Genomic DNA, 5,609 nt, shown 5'->3' with positions numbered 1-5,609 from the left:
TTTAAAGTCGGCTGGAACCAAGTCGCGCATCTCGCGTCTCGACATCGATCGATGGTACATGATGTACATCAATCAATCATAATCTTCAATCGTCGAGGCTTCTCTTCTGTATCGATCGACGGCACTGGATGTGCGTCGAACGATTGCTTCTTCTTCGTATCGACCTCTAATGGTCAGCTCGGATGAAATCTCTTTTAAGCTCCTAAATGCTCCATAATCATCACTTTACTCCAAAATACTCCTGAACCTGAAAACATACCTAATAGGATAGAATATATAATATATAGATAGTAAAATACTTATATACCATGGATGAAAATGGGTCAAATCCATGGTATATCACTTACTTTGTAGTCTGGTAACATCAATATTGTGGATTGCATATAAGGTCAATGATGTGATAAGAATGTATGATGGATCCAGAGAATTTCGTATTAACAATCAGGAATAGACAAAACTAAAGATGCTCGTTTATACATGTCGTCTAAACAAATATCTCACTACTGCGGTGTTTGGTTGTCTGAGACGAGCTCATCCAAGTGAGAGAGGTCGTCCAAGACTTCCACGGTGGTTGAAGAGTGGTGCTCTCTTTTTTCCGTATGTTTCTCACTTTTTTCTGTGACACTTACATTCTTTATTTATAGTGAAGTACGCTTTGTCCTCTAGCGAAATATCAATATTATTTAACGGGTTGGGCATGATTTTGGGTTTAGCTCCTAATAGGTACGTGCTAAGTCCATCTCCAACAATAGTCATCCTCCAACAGTTCGCCAAGTGTCAAATCTTGGTGAATTCTTCTGGCTCTTCTAAGTAAGAATCAGGTTTGGATCAAGTGATTATCGGCATGGTGATCCTTGATTACAAGGGGCCATAAACAAAAGTAAAATTAGAAGCCCAAATTTATTAGATGAAATAAAATATATATAAAAATGGTGGCGGAAATAAGAAGGAAAAAAAATAAAAGTTTATATAAAAATAAAATTTATATTAGATGCAGGTCCCAAGATAGTTATGAGTTTTTATCATTATTATTTTTTTCCGGTTCAATATACATTATCTTCTTTCATATAAATATTTCAAAACTTTAATTATATAATATATACTTTTAAAAAAAATTGAGCCTTTGAAAATGGGGGCCCTCGGCCCAGGTTTCATCTTGTTCTGCTGAGGGACTCCCATGCTTATCGGGAAACATGACAAATCCTCCCTTCCTTATATAAGTGACCCATGAGGTGTTGTTGTTTTTACTTCTTGCCTCCTCCTTTGATAACAAGGTAAATTCCTCTTTCTTCCTTATCTCCTTCTCCTTCTTTTTTTATATATATATTTTGGTTGTTGTTTGTGTGGCCTCTCTTCTTCCTTCGAAATCTGAGAAAATTGGTTTGTTGAAGTTTTTGGTTTGATTGGGATGACTCAGTGCTTTCCATTTGATGAGATCGTCGACATTGTTTCTAATGGGAGAAAGGCGAGGTCACCATGAGCTGGTGGTGAGGACGAGCAGCTCGTCGCGAGGAGTGTTGAGGTCGGGTCATGTGTTGATGAAGTGGATGTGAAGCTCGTCAATGGTGAGGTCTTCTTTGAGAGAGGTGGAGCAGAAACGAGGTCGTCGAGAGCTGGTACGGAGGTTCTGATTTGTACTCTTAGAAATCGGCAAAACATCAAGAATAACACATCTACCTAGTGTAACCAATTGTTGTTCAATCTTTGGCGGGCTGAAAAAAATCGATAACAGAAATACCGGAAGCAATAACCCGCTACAAAGCCCCCAATTGAATGCAACAGAAGAGCGACCCAACCTTCGACTTTGAGAAAAGCTCTTGATACCCCGAGTTCTCTACAATGGGATCTCCTAGGTTCTTTCACATGCCCGAAACACAAATTCTGAACAAACTTCGAGACCTCCACCTAGTGAGGTATGTATTTCGCGAGATACTCACCAGCAATTCGAGAGTCAAAATCCATGTCGAATCGATCCAAGAAATGATACGTCCTAGATTCGGACATGATCACTCAATCAGACTAAAGGGGATATGAACTCGCCAAAAGGGAGAACTGATGGATCGAAGGCTCGCACAACAGATGCGGAAGGGCCGATGTTCCCGAACTTTTATTCGTTGCTGGATGTGACGCACCAATCCAGCGGATTAGAGGCTGTTTACTTGGATATGACTCACCACGAATGAACAGAGAGAATGAACTCAAAAATAAGAAGAAAATAGATTGATTTGATAATGAGAAGTGTTTACATATTTATAATAGATGTGGTCAAAGAAAGACATAAAAAATTGTGGAAAAACACATCTAGGAAAAGACAACATTGACTAGAAAATAATAAAGAGAGTCAAAGTTGGCGAAATTGAGGAAGACTAGTCAAAAAACACTTCGCCTACTGTCCATGTTCATCCGGGTTGATCTGGTCCAAGGCGGTGAGGAGAAGAACGCACACGGGATGATCCGTATAGTCCATCGGGTGTTCTTCACGAATGAGTGTCGTCCTGGCGTGGGTCAAGTCTTCAGAAAGTTGGAGAATCCTTGCCTTAGAGAAATATGGGTAAGAGAAATCCATCATAGGGTCGAACACGGAGGCAAGGTCGATGGTACGTTCGTCTGGAACCAAGTGACTCCTCCTCTTTGAAAGGATTTGTCTACAAATCTGGATCATCTGCAAAAAAAGGAGATAAATCAGAAACATTAAAGCTCGAAGAAATTTCATACTTACCTTGCAAATCAAGCTGATAAGCATTATCACTGATTTTCCTAAGGATCAGAAATGGACCATCGACCCGAGTCATGAGTTTGGACTTTCTCTCTTCCGGTAACCGTTCCTTCCTTGGATGAACCCAAACAAGGTCACCTTCCTCAAAAATGACCTTGTTCCTTTTCTTGTTGGCTTTCCTTGTGTAGACCTTTGTTTTGGCTTCAATGTTGGCACGAACCTTCTCATACAACTTCTGAATAGTGTCTGCCTTTTTTTTGCTATTTGTACTAACTCTTTCACTCAAAAGCAAAGGCAAAAGATCAAGTGAAGACAAAGGATTGAAACCATAAACAACCTCAAATGGAGAAAATTTAGTAGAAGAATGCATGGAATGGTTCTAAGCAAATTCTACACGAGGCAAACATTCTTCCCAAAACCTAAGGTTTTTCTTAACCAAGGACCTAAGCAATGCTGACAAGGTCTGGTTCACGACCTCAGTTTGACCATCGGTCTGTGGGTGACAAGTGGTGGAAAACATCAACCTAGTTCCTAACTTAGACCACAAAGTCTTCCAAAAATAACTAAGGAACTTAAGCATCACGATCAGAAACAATTGTTTTAGGCATTCCGTGCAACCTAACAACATCTCTAAAGAATTAATCAACAACTTGCACGGCATCATCAGTTTCATGACAAGGTATGAAATGAGCCATCTTAGATTATCTATCAACCACCACAAAGATAGAATCTCGACCAGATTTAGACGTAGGCAATCCAAGCACAAAATCCATAGAAATATCAACCCAAGGAAGGGATGGAATGGGTAGTGCCGAATACAAACCTTGGTTTAGTGCCTTGGACTTGGCTTTCTTACGAACCACACATCGGCCACAGATCCGTTCCACGTCCTTCATCAGGCTTGGCCAGTGAAAGTTCTCATGAACCACCTTGTGTGTCTTCTTGATTCCGAAATATCCCATAAGGCCTCCTCCATGTGCTTCCCTGACAAACAACTCACTCAAAGAACATTGGGGTACACACAAGCGGTTATCAAAGAATAAAAATCCAGACATTTGATAATATTTCCCATAGGCCGCCTTAGAACATTTCCTGAAAATCTCTTTAAAATCCGGACCAGTTGCATATAAATCCTTGATAAATTCAAAACCGAGCAACTTAGTATCAAGAGCTGAAAGAAGAACATACCTTCTAGACAAGGCATCAGCCACCACGTTTTCCTTACCTTGTTTGTACTTGATCACATAAGGAAAGGTCTCAATGAACTCGACCCAACGGGCATGTCTCTTGTTCAATTTCTATTGGCCCTTAAGGTGTTTCAAAGACTGGTGATCCGTGTGAATCACAAACTCCTTCGGCCAGAGGTAATGCTGCCACGTTTGAAGAGCCCTCACCAAATCATATAGCTCCTGGTCGTAAGTGGGGTAGTTGAGCGTGGCTCCTCCAAGCTTCTCACTGAAGTAAGCAATGGCTTCTTTTCCTGCATCAAACAGCACCGATACCAACACCCGAGGCATCACATTCGATCTCAAAAGTCTTAGAGAAATCAGGAAGAACAAGCAAAGGAGCTTGAGTTAACTTCCATTTAAGAATCTGAAATGACTCTTCTTGAGCTTGTTCTCACTTGAACCCAACGTTTTTCTTGATCACTTCCGTTAGTGGGGCTGCTATAGTACTGAAATTCTGCACGAACCGGCGGTAGAACCCAACAAGGCCATGAAAGCTCCTCACCTCACCAACAGTGGCTGGACTAGGCCAATCACGGATGGCTTTGATCTTTTTCTCGTCCACTCTGAGTCTGCCAGAACCTACAACAAACCCTAAGAACACCACATGATCTGTTCCAAAAGAGCACTTACCAAGATTTGCAAAAAGCATTTCTTTCCTAAGAACTTCCAGAAAAGATTTCAAATGCAATTTTTGATCATTAAGACTCTTGCTATAAATGACAATATCATCAAAGTAGACAACAACAAAATGACCAATAAAGGACCGCAAGATATGATTCATCAAATGCATGAATGTTCTAGATGCATTAGTAAGACCAAATGGCATGACAAACCACTCATACAATCCTAGCTTAGTCTTAAATGTAGTTTCCACTCATCACCTTCTTTCATGCGAATTTGGTGATAGCCACTTTTCAAGTTTATCTTAGAGAAAACAGAGGAACCATGCAACTCATCAAGCATGTCATCAAGCCTAGGGATTGGATGCCTATACTTTACTGTAATGTTGTTGATGGCACGATAGTCCACACACATGCGCCAAGATTCATCCTTTTTGGGCACAAGGAGAACGGGAACGGCACAAGGAATAAGACTCTCCCTGATGTAGCATTTCTCAAGAAGCTCTCCAATCTGTCTTTGAAGTTCCTTTGTTTCCACCGGGTTGGTTCGGTAAGCTGGATGGTTCGGAAGAGACGCACCCGGGACGAAGTCAATCTTGTGCTTAGTGCCTCTTACTGGTGGCAATCCCTTGGGATTCTCATTTAGGAAAACATCTGAAAACTTCTGCAAAACATCTATCAACTCACTCGGAAGCTCCGGTGCAAGGTCAGAAGAAGCCATTAGTGTTTCTTTATAAACAAGTAAAAGAAATAGCTGTTGACAAGGATTTTCTGACCTGACATTCCTTGATAAAGAAGTTGGAATTTCAATGAGATGTTTCTGGTTCGTCCGGCTTTGGCTTTTTGTTACGACTCTTCTTTAACTGGACCTGGCCTTGGTGAACCTCCAACGGAGTCAAAGGTACCAGCGTGATCTTCTTTCCTTTATGATCAAAGGAATGTCGGTTTGTGTATCCATCATGCACGGCTCTCTTATCAAACTGCCATGGTCGTCCCAAAAGGATGTGGCATGCGTCCATGGGAAGGACATTGCAAAGGACCTCA

This window comes from Brassica oleracea, chromosome C3, assembly GCF_000695525.1.
Source record: "Brassica oleracea var. oleracea cultivar TO1000 chromosome C3, BOL, whole genome shotgun sequence".
Taxonomy (NCBI): Eukaryota; Viridiplantae; Streptophyta; class Magnoliopsida; order Brassicales; family Brassicaceae; genus Brassica; species Brassica oleracea.
This window is presented reverse-complemented; position numbering follows the sequence as displayed.